We start from the raw sequence: 21,576 nt of genomic DNA, 5'->3' as shown, positions 1-21,576 counted from the left end.
AGCATTAATATTGAAACTTTGCCAGAGTCTGTGTTAAATGGATTTAAATTGTTTACAACTTTAATAAGGGCGGTCTCGGTGCTATCCTGACTGGAAGTTGTCGTAGCAGCCAGTTGAAGCCAGGAAGTGATTAAGTTGCTGGAGGACAACTTTCTCAATGATTTTACTTATGAAAGATAGGTTTGATATTGGTCTATAGTTGTTAATAATAGAGGCATCTAGGCTCCGCTTTTTTAAAAGAGGTTTAATAACTGCAGTTTTCAAGGCTTTTGGGAAATTGCCTGATTGAAGAGAGCTGTTAACTATTTGCAGTATGTCTATTGCTAGGCAGTCAAAAACATTCTTAAAGAAGTTGGTAGGTAAAGCATCAAGGCAGCAGGTGGATGGCCTTAGTTGTGTCACCGTTTCCACAAGAGTTTTAGAGTCTATGACATTAAAGCATGTCATCATTGCCACGTTACTTTTGCCTAAACAGGGTGGTGATCCAACATTTTTGTTTGAAGCGGAGATATTGATGGCACGTCTGATGCCTTCAATTTTATCAGTATAAAATAATGCAAACTCATTGCATTTCTGCGTGGAATGGAGTTCAGGTGGTATTTGTGTTGGGGGGGTTGGTCAGTCTGTCAACAGTTGCAAATAGGGTTTTTGCCTTATTAGGGTTGTTGTTAATGATATTGGAGAAAAATGTTTCTCTAGCACTTTTTAAGTCTAAATTGTAGGCACGGAGACTCTCTTTATAGATGTCATGGTGAATATGAAGTTTTGTTTTCCGCCAGATGCGTTCAGCTTTCCGGCATTCTCTTTTCTGGGCTGTTACAAAAGCAGCTTTTCTCCAGGGTGCCTTTTGCTTACCAGAAATCGTTTTAACCGTAACAGGTGCAATGACATCTATAACTTTCACAATTTTGGAATTAAAGTTATCTACAAGATCATCAGCAGAACATGGGTTTAGAGGTGGTAACAAGGAGATGGCATTTTTAAAGAGTACATTAGAATGTTCATTTATATACCGTTTTTTGACGGTATTTGATTTTGTCTGTATGTCGGGAATAAAAGATATATAAAAGAAAACACAGAAGTGGTCAGACAATGAAGGATCATTCACGAAAATATCAGAAACATTGAGACCCTTTGTGATAATCAAGTCCAGGGTGTGCCCCTTACAATGAGTAGCCTCTTTCACATGTTGAGTAAATCCCTATAACCCCCTCTAAACCCCCTATAAAGCCCTCTAAACCCATCTAAAGCCCCTGTAAACCCCATGTAAACCCCACTAAACCTCTGTAAAATCCTCTCAGCCCCCTGTAAACCTCTCTAAAACCCTTGAAACCCCTGTAAACCCATGTAAACCCCTCTAAACACCTCTAAACCCATCTAAACCCCTCTAATCCACTCTAAATCCATGTAAACCCCTCTATACTCCTGTAAACCCAGCTAAATCCCTGTAAACCCTCAAAACCCATGTAACCCCTGTAAACCCCTCTAAACTGCTCTAATACCCTCTAAAAACATCTAAAAAACCCACTAAACCACTAAACCCCTGTAAACCCATCAGAAACCCTCAAAACCACTCTAACCCCCTCCACATCCCTCTAAACCCACCCAGACCCCTCTAAGCACCTGTAAACCACTGTGCCCCTTACAATGAGTAGCCTCTTTCACATGTTGAGACAGTTCAAATGTGTCTAAAATAGTAAAACATTATTTTGCACCCTTGTCATTCAAATCATCAGTATGAAAATTAAAATCACCAGTTATAACTAGTTATGACAAGTGGGGGTTAATGTTTGTCTATTGCTTTACAATTGTTCACTTCTGTTTGGTTACTTCATATATGAAGTTTGTATGTGTATAATAGTTGTATGTATATATATGTCTGTAGGTATTATGGGAAATTGCCTGGGGTAGTATTATTATTATTAATTAATTGATTTTTAAATATGGTAGAAGTGTTGGGGAAAAGGGGTGAGATTTAATAAGTTATTCTTCTTCTCACTCCTTTCCGAGCTTGTACAGACACAGTTGGACATTGTAAATTTGCTTTTTGTTCTTTTCATTGCTTGTAAATATTGATTGTAATGTCCAATTGTTTGATAATTTCGATTTTGTTACCATTAATGTCTTTAATGTCTTTACTTGTTCGGAATAAATAAAATAAATAAAATAAAATAAAATAAATGAATAAATAAATAACTAGACAGTCAAAGTCAGTGGAGATGCTAGACAATAATTCTGTAAAGTCATCGAAAAAATTAGCATAATATTTAGGTGGCCTGTAAATAATGAATAGGAGAACTCTGGGGGAACATTTCAATACAACACAAAGGTTTTCGAATGATGGAAAATCACCAAGTGACATCTGTTTCCCCTGAAATACATTTTAAAATATAGCATCAACCCCTCCACCTCTTTTTCCAGATCTACATACATCAAAAAAGTTATAGTTGGGAGGAGCTGTCTCGATCAGAATGGTTGCACTGTTATTTTGTTCTAGCCATGTTTCAGTTAAAAACATAAAATCCAGTTTAGAGGTGGTAATAAAATCGTTGACTAAAAATGATTTGTTATTAAGAGACCTAACATTAAGCAGACCCATCCTGATGGTATTATTGATAGGGTTTATGGTTGGTTTTGGTTTGGAGGGAATAGGTATTAGATTTGTTAGGTTAGCAGTGTGTCTAAGTTTCCCTTTGTTTACTCTCTTAGTAGCCACAACAGGAATGCAGAAGGTGCCATACTTTACGTAGGCGACCTTGGGTTCAGCTGATTATGCGGAACTTCCTTCGTAATGTGTCCACAGCTGAACCCTTTCTTGTCTCAGTAATATTCAGGACTGCTATCAATACAGGGGGGCTGTGGTGCCCTCCGCTTGGTTGTTATCTCCCTGCGGCCGTGTCGTGGCGATGGTACTGATATGGGGCGTGGGCTGGGCATCATGGACTGGAGCAAGTTTAATGCCACCTTTTACCTGTTTCTTCAATTCATATGGAAAATCATAATGGGAGGAAACGGTGGAGCTGGTGTTGTTGTGGCTATGGGAGAGATGAGGGTGGGGGTCATCGTCGATGGGGGAGTGCAGAGGAGGGTGGTGGCCGTTCCTCTCCAAACCAGCATCAGCAGTGGGGGATGGCACGGCGATGGGGATTGGTGGGTGGGGGGGCTGTTGTCTCTCCTCAAGGTCTGTGGTCTGACTGCGGCCTGTGTGTCAGACAGTGGCAGGGTAGATGTGTGGGGGGGGGGGTGGGGGGGCTGTTGCCTCGCTTCTCTACCTGTGATCTGACTGCGGCCTGTGTGTCAGACAGTGGCAGGGTAGATTTGTGGGAGAGCGAGAAGAGAAGATTGTCCGTTAACAGACTTGAGCCGAACCTGTTTGGGTGTACACCATCTGCTCTGAAAAGATATTTGCGCCCCCAAAACAAGTTAAAGTTGTCAATAAAGCTCCTTCCTCTTTCATTGCAGACTCTGGAAAGCCATGTATTCAGTGCAAGTAGCCGACTGAATGTGTTGTTTCCCCTGTCAACTGCTGGTATGGGACCACTGATGAATGACTTAATGTCTAATTTGTCCAGTGTATCTAATAGTTCAGTGAAATCCCTCTTTAAAAGTTCTGACTGTTCTTTTTGAATATCATTAAATCCTGCATGCACAATTACCTGTGGGATTTTTGGGATTTTCCAGTCTAATTGTGGCTAGTTTCTGGTTGACATCACTAACCGTCACATCCGGGAAGCAGCATGTTTTGATCTTACTGGTTATATCCTTTATGGCTGAATCTGCTACAATGAGAGTGTCTGGTTCATCCGCTTTCTGTGTGACGGGCCCTTGTTGTCTCTGTCTGCGCCGTCTGTCCGGACGCGCCCCGGGACTTGAGGTGCCGGTGGCGGACCCATGCGCAGCTCGCCTCCCTGGCGACGTGTTCATGGTCCGCCTCTGTCCGCGCCGTCTGTCCGGACGTATCTCGGGGCTCGTGGCAGCTTGCCAGCCTGGCGACGTGTTCCGTCTCCGTTTCTCATCACGTTTCTGCGGGCTGTCGTCCGTGGACTCTCGTAGTGGCAGGAACCGTTTTTTCAGCGGCAGAGTTAGCTTCGGGGACGGGCTAATCCGGCTGGTACGTCCTACTTTAGCTTTGGGTAGCCTAGCATTTGGCGTCGAGTGAACTTGTTGATTCACTGTGGTTTTCCGTTTGGGCTTAGCGCCGACTTGGTGCCAGTAAGAGGCAGCTGGAACCGTCTCTCTCTTGTCCAGTTTCGGGAAGGATATAATGTAGCTTTCATCGTCATCGTTTAGTTGTGTGTTTGTCGGAGCTAGCTCAGCTAACTCACCCATCGGCACTGTATCCTGGAGGACATGTTCATGGTCCGTCTCTGTCGTTGACTCTTGCATTTTTCTAATGCTGCTACCCTCGTTTCAAATATATCCAGTGTCTGCAGCAGTTTGGTGCAGTCTGTGCATTTCCCAGTCTCAGTGCCTGGGAGAACCGCACACAGAGGCATGATAATCCAAAATTCCAAAACTATCTCAAAACGTTCTCAAATCTTTCCAGCTCTCCCAGACGTTCTCACACCGTGCTCGGTGACCCTTACTGCCGCTGCTTGTTTTCCTCGCTCTATTGCTTCCCGTTCCTACCTTATTTTCTATTTGGTGCCAATTCTAAAACCACTTGGCTTGGCGCTGTTCCACTTTGTTTCCAAATACTACTTCTATTTTTAAACTTGTTTTCGATTCTTCTTGCTGGCCTTGTTCTTATCTTCGTTATTTTATCCTCGTCGCCAATTGTTGTGTATTCGGATGCTTTGAACAGTCTTGAAATAAGGCTCGGACACGGGAGTAATCATACAAGCTTCTTTACTGCAGGACGCCAAGGGCAAGGTTTCCATGGACTAGTCGTTTTACCAGTTCCACTTTTCCCCACACTGTTGTCCTCTTGAGATCACACCTTCCCCAGCCAACAATGGACTAACCAAGCACCACCAACACCGGAAATTGGAGGAACAGCACCTCATATTCCGCCTGGGCAGCTAGCATCCTGATGGCATGAATGTTGAATTCTCCCAATTTTGCTAGCCCTTGCTGTCTCCTCCCCTTCCTTAACCCTCGAGCTGTCTCCTCCCATCCCCCCGCCCTCGGGCTCCTCCTCCTCCCCTTTTTCCTTCCTTCTCCCCTCCCACCCCCCATCAGTCTGAAGAAGGGTTTCGGCCCGAAACGTCGCCTATTTTCTTCGCTCCATAGATGCTGCTGCATCCGCTGAGTTTCTCCAGCAATTTTGTGTACCTTCGATCTTCCAGCATCTGCAGTTCCTTCTTGAACACCACCATGCCAGAGGTCATTTGTGGCCGGCCATGATTGGTCCTGGTCTTTTCTCACCTCCAGCTCTTCAACCCCCCCACCCCCACTTTCAGTCTGAAGAAGGGTCCCGTCCCGAAACATCACCATTTTTTTTTTCCTCCAGAAATGCCGCCTGTCCCGCTGAGTTACACCAGCACTTTGTGTCTATCCACCTATCACTTGATTGATTCTGTCCCATCCCTACCTCTCTTTACCAGCCTTCTCCTCTCTACTCCATCAGTCTGAAGAATGGTTGTTGAACCATGTTTTGCAAACTGATTATGTGATCTGCAAACTGGTAATCGTAATTAAAAAATATATTTAATTGAAGACCTACTTTTGTTAGAACCTTTTTAGATCTCATTTCAAAGCACATCATAGTCAATCAATTAATGTTAAAACATATTCAAAATTGTAATGTAGGAAACATAATAGATAATTTACAAACAATGGACAATAGTCAATAGGTGCAGGAGTTCAGCCCTTCGAGCCAGCACCACCATTCAATGTGATCATGGCTGATTATCCACAATCAGTACCCCGTTCCTGCCGTCTCCCCATATCCCCTGACTCCGCTATCTTCAGGAGCCCTATCTAGCTCTCTCTTGAAATTATCCAGATAACCGGCCTCCACCGCCCTCTGAGGCAGAGAATTCCACAGACTCACAACTCTCTGTGTGAAAAAAGTGTTTCCTCATCTCCGTTCTACATGGCTTACCCCTTATTCTTAAACTGTGGCCCCTGGTTCTGGACTTCCCCAACATCGGGAACATGTTTCCTGTCTCTTAATAATCCTGCCTCCAAACTCTTAATATTCCTATATATTTCAATAAGATAACCTTTCATCCTTCTAAATCCCAAAGTACACAAGCCCAGTCGCTGCATTCTCTCAGCATATGACAGTCCTGCCATCCCGGGAATTAACCTTGTGAACCTACGCTGCACTCCCTCAATAGCAAGAATGTCCTTCCTCAATTTTGGAGACCAAAACTGCACACAATACTCTAGGTGTGGTCTTATTAGGGCCCTGTACAACTGCCGAAGGACCTCTTTGCTCTGATACTCAACTCCTCTTGTTATGAAAGCCACCATGCCATTTGCTTACTTCACTGCCTGCTGTACCTGCATGCTTATTTTAATTGACTGATGAACAAGGACCCCAAGGTCCCGTTGTACTTCCCCTTTTCCCAATTTGACATAATTTAGATAGTAATCTGCCTTCCTGTTTTTGCTACTAAAGTGGATAACCTCACATTTATCCACATTAACCTCACATTTATTCCACATCTGCCATGCATCTGCCCACTCACCCAACCTGTCCAAGTCACCCTGCATTCTCATAGCATCCTACCACCTTTGTGTCATCTGCAAATATGCTAATGTTACTTGTAATCCCTGCATCTAAATCATTAATATATATTGTAAATAGCTGTGGTCCCAGCACCGAGCCTTGCGCTACCCCACTAATCACTGCCTGCCAGTCTGAAAGGGACCCGTTAAACCCTACTCTTTGTTTCCTGTCTGCCAACCAATTTTCTACCCATGTCAGCACTCTACCCCCAATATCATGTGCCCTAATTTTGCCCACTAATCTCCTATGTGGGACCTTATCAAATGCTTCCTGAAAGTCCAGGTACACTACATCCACTGGCTCTCCCTTGTCCATATTCCTAGTTACATCCTCAAAAAATTCCAAAAGATTTGTCAAGCATGATTTCTTCTTCGTAAATCCATGCTGACTCGGACCGATCCTGTTACTGCTATCCAAATATGCAGCTATTTCATATTTTACAATTGACTCCAGCATCTTCCCCACCACCGATGTCAGGCGAACTGGTCTATAATTCCCTGTTTTCTCTCTCCCGCCTTTCTTAAAAAGTGGGATAACATTAGCTGCCCTCCAATCCACAGGAACTGATCCTGAATCTATAGAACATTGGAAAATGATCATCAATGCGTCCACGATTTCTAGAGCCACTTCCTGGGATGCAGACCATCAGGCCCTGGAGATTTATCAGCCTTCAGTCCCATCAGTCTACCCAACACCATTTCCTGCCTAATGTGAATTTCCTTCAGTTCCTCCGTCACCCCACAACCTCTGGCCACTAGTACATCAGGAAGATTGTTTGTGTCCTCCTTAGTGAAGACGGATCCAAAGAACCTGTTCAACTCATCTGCCTTGTTCCCCATAATAAATTCACCCTTTTCAATCTTCAAGGGTCCAACTTTGGTCTTAACTATTTTTTTCCTCTTCACATACCTAAAGAAGCTTTTATTATCCTGCTTTATATTCTTGGCTAGCTTACCTTCGTACCTCATCTTTTCTCCCCGTATTGCCCCGTATTCTATCCACCTATCACTCACCAGGCTATGTGTTGCCCCTCCTCTCTTCCAGCTTTCTCTCCCCTGACCCAGAAGGTCACCTATCCATGTTCTCCACAGATGCTGCCTGACCTGCCGAGCCATTCCAGCCCTTTGTGCCTTCCCCGTCCTCGAACTTTGTATGAGCATTGTATGATAATGACCAGATAATCTGCGATCGCATTGTGAATGAGAGAAAAATATTGTAAATAATCCTAGGGTTATGTACTCAACACTTCGTCAAAATTGGTTCTCTTACAACTACCTTGACAGGTGTAATTGTTCAATATTTCATCCTATGAAGGTGAGGTGCAAAATATAAATAATATTTTCCTTATAAAACCCATTTAGATGCTGCTGTGGCAAAGGTACAACAAATCCCTTTTCCTGTTTAGGTTTCAAGAAGGAAATTGAAGAATTCTATTTAAAGAGTGCGTAAGATGAAAGAAAAAAAATGCTTTATGAATGATTGTAAAGAGATTATTTTTTATATTCAATTTTTTTCTTTAATTACAGGGCAAAAATTATTTAGATATTTTTGAGTTTTAGAGATGCAGCTTAGAAACAGGCCATTCAGCCCACGTACACCACCAATCACCAGTTCACACTAGTTCTATGTTATCCCACTTTCTCATCCACTGCCTGCACAGGGGGCGGGTGAGTTCATAAGTAATAGGAGCAGAATTAGGCCATTCGGCCCATCAAGTCTACTCTGCCATTCAATCATGGCTGATCTATCATTCCCTCTTAACCCCATACCCCTGCAGTCTCCCCATAACCCCCTGACACCTGTACAAATCAAGAATATATCTATCAATGCCTTAAAAATATCAATTGACTTGGACTCCGCAGCCTTCTGTGGCAAAGAATTCCACAGATTCACCAGCCACTGACTAAAGAAATTCCTCCTCATCAGAGGTTGGTGAATCTGTGGAATTCATTGGTCATGATCCAACCATCTGCCTAATAACCACCCCCCCTCCCCCAACCTATCACTCATCAGGCTTTGTGTTGCCCCTCCTCTCTTCCAACTTACTCTCCCCTGACCCAGAAGGTCACCTGTCCATGTTCCCCACAGATGCTGCCTGACCCGCTGAGCCACTCCAGCCCTTTGTGCCTTCCCCGTGCTCGGAGTTTGTTTAATAGCCTAACGTTACACAGTACCACATACCACGTCCACTGGCGTGTCCCGACAGACTGATATTTGCCACCTTAAAAAATTATATAAAATTGTCAAACATGATTGCCTTTCATAAATCCACGATAAATCTGCTCAAAGTCAAAGAAATGTCCTTGATTATAGTATAATAATTGGGAAAGCATTAATATAAACATTTTGGAAAAACCCAACATCCCCCACAATCAAAATGTGGATCATGGAGATGTCGGACACTCTACATTTGGAAAAAAAATAGACTTGGCTTAATTGACAAACCTGAATTATTTGCTAGAATATGGTCTCCATTTATAGATTATTTGAAGGGGTAGATTGGTCCAGCACAGGAGCCTGACTGAAACTTGAATCCAGTTAAGTTTTATAACCTACGGACCTATCTCCTCAGCTGTATTATTGATCATTTACTCAATTTTTTTTAAATTTGCTTTTTTTTCTTTCCTCTCTTTCTATCTATAAATAAAAAGAAACAATTAGAAGCAGTGTTAATACGTAATTGATAAATGAGGACCCCAGTTATTTTGATAGCTGGGACCCCGGGACCCTAGATACTAATAATATGTAATCGTTAAACAAAGTCTGAGTTGGTTTGGATTATGATATTTTTCTAATAAAAATATTATTTAAAAAAAAAAAATTGCTGTCATAGTTTTACAGGAAACAGGCCCTTCGGCCCAATATGCCTTTGCCGAATAAGATGCCCCATCTATTCTTGTCCCAACTGCCGGCGTTAAATCCCTATCACAACCTTTCCTATCCATGTACCTGTCCAAATGTCTTTCAAATGTTAATCCTAATTTTCTTTCTCCAAAGTGCTCTATTGCCATTTCCTTAATAATAAATTCAAGCATTGTTTTAAAATGTGTATAAAGGAACTGCATTTGCTGGTTTACACCGAAGATAGACACAAAATGCCAGGAGGGAAGGGGGAAGAATTTACAGAAGCCAATTAACCTACAAACCTGCACATCTTTGGGATTTGGATGGAAACCAGAGCACCTGGACTAGCCCACATAGTGGAGAACATGCAAACTCCACAGAAACAGCATCTGTGGTCAGGATTAATGCTGGATCTCTGGCGCCGTGAGGCAGCAACTCTACCCGGTGTGCCACTCTTAATTATGCTGCTTCACTACCTGTTTTCTGCGGTATAAAGGCTAATGTTAAACTTACAGAATGGTGAAGCAGCAGAATGTTGACGTAGATCATGAAAGAATAATTTCATGTAAAATAAGGTCAGGATAAAACAGAATAGTATTGTAACATTCTATGATACAGTGGCCCAAATCCTACTGCTTTCTCTTAATATGGCTCCTCATAATGTTTAGTTTTGTTTAGTTAAGAGATACAGTGCGGTGAAAGGCCCTTTGGCCGAGTCCTACATATACTCGGGACAATTTTTACATTTATACCAAGCCAACTAACCTACAAACCAGTACGTCTTTGGAGCGTGCGAGGAAAGTAAAGTTCTCGGAGAAAATCACGCAGGTCACGAGGAGAACGTACAAACTTTATACAGACAGCTCCCGTAGTCAGGATCGAACACGTGTCTCCGGCGCTGTGAGCGCTGTAAGGCAGCAATTCTACCGCTGTGGCACTGTACAATCTAATGTGCTGCAGAGATTCAGTCCTCATCACCTAAAAGTTCTGGGCCCCATGGAGAATGTTTTTTTCTCATAATGTAACCCTCATAATGGGACTACCGGTTTATTTTGTACATGATGTGCTCATGTCTAGTCACTGGGATCTGAGCGGCTTCTTTCTCCCACACACTGTCCCTACGAAGTGAAGGGCTGATGAAATGCCGTGCCTGTGACATTTATGCACTTCAAGTGTATCATTCACTGTGTCGGGAAATCAAAGTTTCAAAATCTTGACTGAATAATTATAGAGATAATCTTATACCATACTTATGAAGCATAGGTCATTGTTCCCAACAGAATTTAATAAGACAGATAATAACGTGATAAAAATGAGCAGTTTATAGTGGACTACATAAATATTCCAATTCCAATTTGATAACAGAAAACAACAACATGTAGGGTTTTTGAAAAGTCTGGATTGATGTTCAAATCCCATATTTAAGGATATTCTAATATTTAGAAGCTTCTTAATGTGAACTAAAATATAGCGTTTAAAATTTTGTTCAACTTTCATTGGTTTTTGCGTTCTGTTTACTTCCAGCAAAAATGATGGTAACTAATACAAACTAGTAATGTTAGTAACCAGTAAAGTTCCACTTAAGGGCCTGTCCCACTTGCCGATTTTCTTCGGCGACATTGACTGACGTATCTGGGTCGGTGAAAGATTTTGAACATTTCAAAATCCAGCGGCAGCAAAAAAAATGTTGTGACACTCGAGGAGATGCCGCGCGTCTATACGTCGTCACGCCTTGTCACGCCGTGTCACGCTGCGACTTTTTCAGTGACCTGATACATCAGTCAATTATGCCGACAGTCGCCGAAACAATCACCAAGTGAGACAGGCCCTTAACTAACAATGGCCTTGTAATATTATACCTTATCTGTCACGTACCTATATGATAAATTAATTAATTATGGCTATGAGGATGTAGGTAGTGTTAATTTCTTCTTCTGATTGAGAATCCTTACAATTGAGATATCAAATTCACCGCATAAACATAAGTGGTCCATCTTCTTAAATTTTTCATATCACAGCATTGGTAATCACCTAATACCATTATAAACTACCAGAAAGTCACTCGCAATTCACGACTTAATTGTGTCGGAAGGAACTGCAGATGCTGGTTTAAACCGAAGATAGACAAAAAATGCTGGATTAACTCAGCGGGCCAGGCAGCATCTCTGGAGAAAATGAATAGGTGATGTTTCGGGTCAAGACCCTTCTTCAGACTGAGAGTCAGGGAGAAAGGAAACGAGAGATATAGATGGAGATGTAGAGAGATATAGATGGAGATGTAGAGAGATATAGATGGAGATGTAGAGAGATATAGATGGAGATGTAGAGAGATATAGATGGAGATGTAGAGAGATATAGAACAAATGAATGAAAGATATGCAAAAAAGAAACGATGATAAAGGAAACAGGCCATTGTTAGCCGTGTAGACAAAAATGCTGGAGAAACTCAGCGGGTGAGGCAGCATCTATGGAGCCAAGGAAATAGGCGACGTTTCGGGCCGAAACCCTTCTTCAGACTGATGTAGGGTGGGAAGAAGAAAGGAGGAGGAGGAGCCAGAGGGCGGAGGGAGAGCTGAGAAGGGGAGGAGACAGTAAGGGCTACCTGAAATGAGAGGGCTCCAATTTCCAGTGGTCCTCACTCTGGCCATGGAGGAGGCCCAGGACAGAAAGGTCAGATTCGGAATGGGAGGCGGAGTTGAAGTGCTGAGCCACCGTGAGATCAGGTTAGTTATTGCAGACCGAGCGGAGGTGTTGGGAGAAGCGATCACCAAACCTAACTGAGAACGAGTTACTATCTTCAAGTAACCCTTGCATTCTCTCTCCATCCCACCCCCACCCACGTCGTACCAGCTTCAAAGTCGTCTTGTTGAGTCTCGTTGCCTGTAACTCATTCTCACCTAGCCCACAGCTAACAACGGCCCGTTTCCTTTATCATTGTTGCTTTTTGCATATCTTTCATTAATTTGTTCTCTATCTCTCTACATCACCGTCTATATCTCTTGTTTCCCTTTCCCCTGACTCTCAGTCTGCTGTCTGACCCGCTGACTTACGCCAACTTTCTGTGTCTATCAACATTTTAATTCCTTGAACAAAACATGAATTATTTCAGTGATGTATATTTCTGTTCCACAAATCTCAGTCTGAAAGTGACGAAAGAGACGAGGATACACTTTTTCTCACAGAGAGTTGTGAGTCTGTGGAATTCTCTGATGCTTTCAAGAGAGAGCTTGATAGGGCTCTTAAAGATAGCGGAGTCAGGGGATACGGGGAGAAGGCAGGAACGGGGTACAGATTGGGGATGATCAGCCATGATCACATTGAATGGCACTGCTGGCTCGAAGGGCCGAGTGGCCTACTCCTGCACGTATTGTCTGTTGTCTATTGCCTGTCCAGCCAACTAATGTTCTGCATTGTTCTTATCCTCTATATAAACACCCTAACATAATGTTTAAAGGTGATGACATGAAATCCCCATCCGTTACATTGTGCCATCATACAGAAGCTGCATTAAGGGCCTGTCTCACTTCCGTGACCTTTATAGGTGACTGCCGGCACCCATGATAGGTCGCCAAAATTTTCAACATGTTGAAAATTCAGCGGCGACCAGAGGGACGCTACAACCCTTTGGCGACCTCTCATGACCGTACAGGCGACCCCTGGCGACCGTGGTCGTGAAAGGTCTCCTATGGTTGTGAGAGGTCTCCAAAGAGTGGTACCGTCTTTCTGTTCGCCGGGTGTCGGCAGTGGCCTGTAAAGGTCGCGTAAGTGGGACAGGCCCTTAAGGCTACATGCAACTATGAAGTTCAGTACTGAAGGGGGACTGCTGGTGGCTGGAATAAAAAATGAACACATTGGATATGGTTCTGATGCATGGGATGCAAACAGGTTTCCAGCACATGACCCTCTGCCCATATGGAATTTTAAAAGGCTTTCCCGAGTTACTCACGAACTCTCCCGAGTTTTCCCCTTGATTCGAACTCGGAGAATTACGGTAATAGCCGTTCGTAGGTACTCGGGGCTATTTTTTTTAAACTCGTGGACATTTTTCAACATGTTGAAAAAACGTCCCGACTTACCTGATGCCCCGAGTTCCTACGGCTGGCATTACGAGCCGCTACGAAACATCTACAGACTCCTACGGGCTCATTACCGACATTCCCCGACATTCTCCGAGTTCGAATCAAGGGGAAAACTCGGGAGAGTTCGTGAGTAACTCGGGAAAGTGGGACAGGTCTTTAACTTATTTCACTGAATAATATAAGAAAAATGTTTCAATTGAAAACCTAAATATACTTGGAAACTGTATGTCAACAGTGCCATCTTCTGTCGGGAACTATGTAGGTCAGATTTTATTTTAATGGGCTATGTATTCTTTGAATAAAATATATCTCACCTCCTTCTGTGATTATATTGACTTGACCAAAATATTATACCAATAAAATACTTTTAATGGTGCTGTTGAATAAAGAACACAGCCCAGGTGAATAACTCCCTTAAAATGGCGGGTTGGGCTCCTATTTTCACTTGGCATTTGGTTTAATAACTTATTTAAAAGGTGCATTTCTGACAGTGGAGGATTTTCCCAGAAGCACACTCAAGGTGAATCTGGATAGTATGAATCCATAATCTTGTTACTTGGGTGAGTGCATCCAACTAAGCCCAACTGATCCTCGTTGACAAGTTGTTAACAGATTACTGTTACAAACAAGGTCACTGGATACTCACAGATGAGGAAATCCAACAGTCCCTAAGACATCCAGTCTTGTTGAAAATGTTCCAATAACCGCAGTGATTCAATGATCATTGCTTCTCAATGATCATAACTGAACACACCACTCAGCGTGTAGGAAGGAACTACAGATGCTGGTTTACACCAAAGAAGCTTCTTCAGACTGGCAGACTGCAATCTGAAGAAAGGTCACCTGTTCCTTCTACCCAGAGATGCTGCCTGTCCAGCTGAGTTATTCTCTAGCATTTTGTATCTACAACATTCAATGTGCTGTAGAGAACCCAACATTCAATGTCGAGCACTTCTCAGCTTGATGTTGACTTTGCCATGATTCCTAGCTATGGCTGTGTGGTGAGCGTTCAGTTAACTTGTACAACAAATGCAAAGCAGCAATTAATATATTGGGCAAAGTCTATCAAGAAACCAATGCACAAGCTACCAAGCTCACGGAACTGGGTCTCTGCGCATCCCTCTGTCCTCGACTTCCTCATCCACGGACCACAGTCTGTTCATATTGGCAGAAACACTTCTTCCTCATTAACAATCAGTACAAGAGCACCTCAAGGCTGCGTGCTCAGCCCCCTACTCTACTCACTCTATACCCATGACTGTGTAGCCGGACATAGTGCAAACTCCATCTTCAAGTTCGCAAACGACACCACCGTTGTTGGACAAATTACAGATGGTGATGAGTCAGAGTATAGAAGTGAGATCGAACGATTGACCGAATGGTGCCAGCACAACAACCTGGCTCTCAATATCAGTAAAACCAATGAACTGATTGTGGACTTTGGAAGAGGAAGGATAAGGACCCACAGTCCTGTTTATATCTACGGGACGGTGATCGAGAGAGTCAAAAACATCAAATTCCTAGGTGTGCATATTTCTGAAGATCTTTCCTGGTCCCTGCACACTGATGCAATTATAAATAAAACACATCAACGCCTCTACTTCCTGAGAAGATTAAGGAGATTCGGCATGTCAAAGAGGATTCTCCTGAACTTCCACAGGTGTACAGTAGAGAGCATGCTGACTGGTTGCATCATGGCCTGGTTCAGTAACTTGAACATCCAGGAGTGGAAAAGACTGCAACAAGTTGTGACCACTGCCCAGTCCATCACCAGCTCTGACCTCCCCACCATCAAAGCGATTTATCGGAGTCGCTGCCTCATCATCAGAGACCTACACCATCCTGGCCACACCCTGCCATCGGGAAGAAGGTACAGGAGCCTGAAGACTGTAACGCCCAGGTTCAGGAACAGCTTCTTCCCTACAGCCATCAGGCTATTAAATGCTACAACCTCAAATAAGCTCTGAACTACAATAGACTATTATTATTATTATTATTATTTACTACTATTGTTTGTTTTTTGAGTATGTGTGTATGTATATATATATACGTGTGTGTGTATGTGTGTACTTGTGTGTGTGTGTACACTGAACTTTTCTTTCCTCTCGTTTATCATAGTGTTTAGTGTACTTTGTTAACATATTCTGTAGTGCTGTAGCAAGTAAGAATTTCATTGTTCTATCTGGGACATCAGACAATAAAACACTCTTGACTAGACGTTGAAAGGTACAAGCATTGAACTCTGCTTCTGAAATATGCTACTACATAATATTTATCATAGACGGCTTTATTCCATGTTTAATGGATTATTGAATTTGTTTATGCACTTTAAGTTGTATGAAGTGTACAAAATATAGAGAAAGTACCACACGTGATTGGTAAACCAATAATCTTTTGAGTATTGAAGCTGGGTGGTCATGTTGCAGTTGTATACGATGTTGGTGATGCCGCATTTAGAATATGATGTTTAATTCTGGGCACAATGTTATAGAAAAGGTGTTGTAAAGCTGGAAAGGGTACAGAGAGGATTTACGAGGATGTTGCCAGGACTAGAGGGAGTGAGCTATCGAGAGAGGTTGAGTAGGCTGGGTCTCTATTCCTTGGAGCAGGATTTATAGAAGAGTATAAAATCATCAGAGGAATAGATCGGGTGGATGCAGAGTCTCTTGCACAAAGTAGGTGAATCGAGGACCAGAGGACATAGGTTTAAGATGAAGGGGAAATGATTGAATAGGAATCTGAGCGGTCATTTTTTCACATAAAGGGTGGTGGGTGTATGGAATGAGCTGCCAGAGGAAGTAGTTGAGGCAGGGACTATCCCAACATTTAAAGAAACAGTTAGACAGGTACATGGATAGGACGGGTTTGGAGGGATATGGGCCAAATGCGGGCAGGTGGGACTGGTGTAGCTGGGACATGTTGGCCGTTGTGGGCAAGTTGGGCCGAAGGGCCCGTTTCCACGCTGTATCACTCCATGACTCTAATCTCTGCAGAAAGGCGTACTCAGCTTCAAACATATTTTGTTGAAGTTTTACATCTGCTATTCTTTCCAGGACATTTAATGGAATGAGTTCCATAAATGTGGGGAAAGAACTGTGTGCGATTTTGATCACCCCATTTAAGGAAGAATGTGAAGGCTTTGGGGAGGGTTCATCAGAGGTTTACAGGATGCAGGATGCTGCCTGGATTAGATGCCATTAGTTACAAGGAGAGGCTGGACAAAGTTGGAATGTTTTCTCAGAAGCATGGAGGCTGAGGGAAGACCTGATAGAAGTCTATGGGAATTTTGAGAGGCAGAGAGATAAGATCGACGGTCAGAACTCTTTTCCTCAAAGTGGAAATGTCAAAGGAAGTGTGCAGCTCAAGTTTTTTGTTAATACAGAGTGTGGTTAAGTGCTTGCAATATGCTGCTGGGGTGGAAGCATATGTAGCAGATAGCATTTAAGAAGCTTTCAGATGAACGGTTGGATATGTAGGGAAAGGAGGGATATGGATCATGTGCAGATAGAGGAGATTAGTTTAACTTGGCATCATGTTATACACAGACACTATGTATTGTTCCAAGAAGTCTTTTCTGTACTGGGCCCCCCCCATTGTCAGAGTGAGGCCCAGCACAAATTGGAGGAACATAGAGTTGCCAACTGTCCCGTATTAGCCGGGACATCCCGTATATTTTGGGCTAAATTGGTTTGTCCCATATTTGACTTCTTCTGCGGTTGTATAGGGCTCTGGTAAGACCACATCTGGAGTATTGTGTACAGTTTTGGTCTCCTAATTTGAGGAAGGACATCCTTGTGATTGAGGCAGTGCAGCGTAGATTCACGAGATTGATCCCTGGGATGGCGGGACTGCCATATGAGGAAAGATTGAAAAGACTACGCTTGTATTCACTGGAGTTTAGAAGGATGAGGGGGATCTTATAGAAACATCTAAAATTATAAAAGGACAGGACAAGCTAGATGCAGGAAAAATGTTCCCAATGTTGGGCGAGTCCAGAACCAGGGGCCAGTCTTAAAATAAAGGAGAGGCCATTTAAGACTGAGGTGAGAAAAAACATTTTCACCCAGAGAGTTGTGAATTTGTGGAATTCTCTGCCACAGAGGGCAGTGGAGGTCAAATCACTGGATGGATTTAAGAGAGTTAGATAGAGCTCAAGGGGCTAGTGGAATAAAGGGATATGGGGAGAAGGCAGGCACGGGTTATTGATAGGGGCCGATCAGCCATGATCACAATGAATGGCGGTGCTGGCTTGAAGGGCCTCCTCCTGTACCAATTTTCTATGATTCTATGGTACACAAAAATGCTGGAGAAACTCAGCGGGTGCAGCAGCATCTATGGAGCGAAGGAAATAGGCAACGTTTCGGGCCGAAACCCTTCTTCAGACTGATGGGGGGGGGGTGGGGGAGCGGGAAAGGAAAAAGGAGGAGGAGCCCGAAGGCTAGGGGATGTGAGGAGACAGCAGCAGGGCTGAGGAGGGGGAGGAGACAGCAAGGACTAACAAAATTGGGAGAATTCAATGTTCATGCCCCCAGGATGCAGACTACCCAAGCGGAATACGAGGTGCTGTTCCTCCAATTTCCGGTGTTGCTCGCTCTGGTCATGGAGGAGACCCAGGACAGAGAGGTTGGATACGGAATGGGAGGCGGAGTTGAAGTGCTGAGACCCTGGTGCGAGCCTCATCTATGGTGGAGGAGGGGAACCCCTGTTCCCTGAAGAATTATAGATGAGGCTTGCACCAGGGCCTCTTCCATACCCCGCAACACTGCTCTCTCTCCCCATCCCCCCACTCGCAACAAGGGCACAGTCCCCCTAGTCCTCACCTTTCACCCCACCAGCCGGTAAATACAACACATAATCCTCCGCCACCTCCAATGTGACCCCACCACTCGCCACATCTTCCCATCTCCCCCTATGTCTGCCTTCCGCAAAGACCGCTCCCTCCATAACTCCCTTGTCAATTCTTCCCTTCCCTCCCGTTCTACCCCCTCCCCGGGCACTTTCCCTTGCAACCGCAAGAGATGCTACACCTATCGCTTTACCTCCCCCCTCGACTCCGTTCAAAGACCCAAGCCGTCGTTCCATGTGTGACAGAGGTTTACCTGCATCTCTTCCAACCTCATCTATTGCATCCGCTGCTCTAGATGTCAGCAGATCTATATCGGTGAGACCAAGCGGAGGTTGGGCGATCGTTTCGCCGAACACCTCCGCTCGGTCCGCAATAACCAACCTGACGTCCCGGTGGCTCAGCACTTCAACTCTCCCTCCCACGGCGTATCCGACCTCTATGTCCTGGGTCTCCTCCATGGCCAGAGCGAGCAACACCGGAAATTGGAGGAACAGCACCTCATATTCCGCTTGTGGAGTCTGCATTCTGGGGGCATGAACATTGAATTCTCCCAATTTTGTTAGTCTTTGCTGTCTCCTCCCCTGCCTCAGCTCTCCTGCTGTCTCCTTCCATCCCTCAGCCCTCGAGCTCCTCCTCCTTTTTCCTTTCTTCTCCCGGCCACCCCCCACCCCTCATCAGTCCGAAGAAGGGTTTCGGCCCGAAACGTTGCCTATTTCCTTCGCTCCATAGATGCTGCTGCACCCGCTGAGTTTCTCCAGCTTTTTTGTGTACCTTCGATTTTCCAGCATCTGCAGTTCCTTCTTAAATTCTATGGTTCTATGACTGCTTCTACTTAGGTCAAGGGGACTGTCGGATCGGACCACCGCATCCGGCCTCGCCTCACCTGTCCCGACGTAGTGCAGCAGCATTGCCTCGCCCGTGGCCCCGTCAACTCCCCAACCTTCGGAACCTTCGCTTACAGCCGACACCACCACCCTTCCTTCTCATGGCCGATCATCGGTTCATGAGTTGGATGGGGTGCGCGCGCCCTCAGCACTCGGGCCAACTCTTCATTCACCCAGCCATGGACAAGTCGGTCAACAAATTGCCGTCGGGAATTTTTAACCCGTATTTTTAACTTTTGTCCCTTATTTGGGAGTGAGAGAGTTGGCAGCCCAAGAGGAACAGCATCTCATATATTGCTTGGGCATCTTACACCCCAGTGGTATGAATATTGACTTATCTAACTTCAAGTAACCCTTGCTTTCCATCTCTCTCCCTTCCCATTTCTCTGACCAGTCTTACTGTCTCCGACTACAACTTTATCTGTTTGCTTTGTTGTTACCTTCTCCCAGCTAACAATGATCTATTCTACATGTTCCTTGGTCTCCATTTGTCCTGTTTTCACACCTTACACTTCCTTATCTAAACATTCCCTTATCTATGTACCTCCCTCTCCCGACATTCGTCTGAAGAAGTCTTGACCTGAAATGCCATTTATTCCTCCTCTCCAGAGATTCTGCCTGACCCACTGAGTTACTTCAGCATTTTGTGTCTATCTTAATTTATTGTTGTTTGCCTGTGATCCATGTTTAATCCGGAGACTGCCTTCATTCTCCAAGTCAATTGATGCAGATTCACAAAATATTATAAAAAAATGTTTAAATGAGTGGATTTGAACATAATCTTATAAATTGATTGATCCTAGATTACAAAAACACCACATTGACTCGAATATACAATTCAGTACAATAATTCATCTCGCAAAACATAACCAAAAAAAATTGGAGTCGTGCAGAAACAGGGGCATGGAACAAATTACACTGTACTTCAAAAGCTAAAGGAATTTAAAGCATTCAAAGGCGTCTGAAGAAGGGCCTCGACCCCAAACGTCACCCATTCCTTCTATCCAGAGATACTACCTGAGTTACTCCAGCATTTTGTGTCTATCAAAAGAATCTAAAGTCAGACTATTATCTAAAGAGAGAAAGATTTCAGATCAACAAAGTACATTAGGATATAAGGAACTGCAGATGCTGATTTACCCCCCCAAAAAAAGGCACAACATGCTGGCGTAACATTCTCCAGAGATGTTGCCTGACCCACTGATTAACTAAAGCATACTAAGCATCTGAATGTTCTCATGCACAAATAATGCAACAAGGGAGGCAAATGACATTTTGGGCTTTATTGCAAAGAGGAATGTGGTTTAGAAACAGGGAAGCAGTGTACAGGATACTGGTAAGTCCACAGCTGGAGTATGGTGACCAAATTTGGTCTCCTAACTTAACGGACACACTAAAAGTGGAGGTTGTCCAAAAGAAAGTTACTGGGTTAATTAGGAGACCAAGATTGCACACAATACTCCAGGTGCGGACCATATATAGGTCAAAGATGGGTAAATGGGATTAGTTTAGATGGGCATCGTAATTAACATGGACGATTTGGACCAATACCCCATTTCTGTCTTGTACAATAGTGATGTACAGGAGATCCCAATAGGGCATAACATGGTAGGTTTCCACTAGTGGGAGAATCTCAAATAAGAAAATGTCATCGCAATGGAGCAGGTATTTAAAGCAGAATCTCTTCTCAAAGGGTGGGGAGGGTAAATCTGTAATTCTTTATCCTGGAGGATGGTATATGCTCTTTGGAGATAGAAGAATGGGTAAGTTTTGCAAGATTTGTGCAATGAGGGCTCTGGGGAAATGGCACGAGTGGATGAAGGGGCAGGCCAGCTCATGTTGAAGGGCAGTGCAGGATTGAGGGGGCTTTTGGCTGACCTGCTATTAACTTGTCCTTTTAAGGGCTGCGGCACTGCCAATGGCTGAATGTGCTAATTTGTAACAAGCCGAATGAGGGAATATCCTAAAATAGATTCATCATAAAGTGCAACAAAATAAATGCATATAGAGTTTCACCAGGCCAAGTTTCAGTTCACTTGCATTGCTTTTACAACCAGGACAATTTTCCAATGAAAGCTTGGAGTTTATTCTTTAGAGTGCTAGAGGCTGAGGGGTCGTCTTAGAGAGTTGTATAAAATACCAAGTGGAATTAATGGGGTGAATACAGTATTTTACCCAGGGTAGAGTGAATCAAAAACATGGGTTTACGGCGAGAGGGGAATGATTCCATGTGTACCAAAGGGG

The sequence above is a fragment of the Leucoraja erinacea genome, chromosome 17, assembly GCF_028641065.1.
Source record: "Leucoraja erinacea ecotype New England chromosome 17, Leri_hhj_1, whole genome shotgun sequence".
NCBI lineage: Eukaryota > Metazoa > Chordata > Chondrichthyes > Rajiformes > Rajidae > Leucoraja > Leucoraja erinaceus.
Note: the sequence above shows the minus strand (reverse complement) of the source record.